General features: G+C 56.6%; 1 pseudogene; it reads right to left on the bottom strand.

Annotated features, from left to right (window-relative positions):
* Positions 1–326: 326 nt before the first annotated feature.
* Positions 327–911, bottom strand: LOC123396589 (annotated as a pseudogene).
* Positions 912–1,239: the final 328 nt, after the last annotated feature.

The following is a 1,239-nucleotide window of genomic DNA, read 5'->3' as shown; positions in this document are numbered from 1 at the left end:
GGTGTGCGCGTCCATGGGTGCGGTGGCAGGGCGCCGGCGCCGGCGCGCGCGGTGCTTAGGAGGAGGAGAGGAGAGAGTTTCGCGCGAGCGCTCGAGTCTGCCGCACGCGGAAGCTGGCGGCCCAAATACACCACACGCGATTGCGTTTCGGCCAGCGCGCTGAACTGCATATGCTGCGCGCGTCGTTTTTGCGCGCCCGCTGGAGCCACCCGCCGCTTTGCGCGCGCTAAAACGGCCGGATTTGCGGCGCGGCGCTAGTTTAGCGTGGCTGTTGGAGATGCTCTAATTAAGCAACTGCAGAGATGAAATAATTTTCTAGGACGTCTCTAATGGAACGCCCACTCGTTCTCCTTTCTCACGGTTTCCTCCTCTTCCTCGGTGAAGTCGTTTACGATGTAGAACATTTGGCGCACCTCCTCAACCGACTTATCCTTGATGTTGTCGGCCACCCTCCGGCAGCCGAGGTCCAGGAGCCCCTTGATATTCAGTTAGTTGGCGGCAAGGATTATGTCAAACAGCGTGGCCTGATCGACGGTCACGAAGCTGGCGTCGAAGCTCTTCAGGTCCTCCTTCTCACCGTTGCTGTTGTCGTCGTCTCTCGTGTCGTTGTTGCTGTTGTGGTCGTCGCTGGCGTTGTTGCTGTTGTTGTCAGCGGCCGCGGCAACGTGCTTGTTGCAGTACTCGATGACTTTGGAAATGATCTTGGCGTAGACGATGGGCAGGGGGATCCCGTCGTCGGCGCACCCGTCCTCGATCATGTGTTTGATGGTCTCTGACATCTTCGCCGCCGCCTCCGTGACTTCAAAGCTCTCGCCGTCGGAGCTGATCAGCGTGAACATCTTGTTGTTCTTCTCGCCCACGACGACGGCCTCGCTGCTGCTGCTCCTTGTGTACGACGACGTCGCAGCCATGCGTCTTTCTGCTTGTTCTCTTTTCTAGTCGTGTGTGTCGATCTTCGACCGTAAGCTCGGATCGATCGGTTTCGGTTTGATTCCGGGCAATCGTACGTGCACCCATATTTGAAGGGCCGGACAAAGGGACGAACGTACGTAGCCGAGACCGAGACGTACGTGTACTCGACCACAATCACCTACGTACATGCCATGTCTTCATGCTTCGATCGGACCAGGACTCTCTTTTTTTCTGCGTGGAGTTTCGATCGAACTCTTTTACTGGGCACGCTGATGACTACGCACGAAGATTCAAGATTCTCCTCATCAATGCTCTACAGCATGAATT

The sequence above is a fragment of the Hordeum vulgare genome, chromosome 5H (assembly GCF_904849725.1).
Source record: "Hordeum vulgare subsp. vulgare chromosome 5H, MorexV3_pseudomolecules_assembly, whole genome shotgun sequence".
In the NCBI taxonomy this organism is placed as follows: Eukaryota; Viridiplantae; Streptophyta; class Magnoliopsida; order Poales; family Poaceae; genus Hordeum; species Hordeum vulgare.
This window is presented reverse-complemented; position numbering and strand designations above follow the sequence as displayed.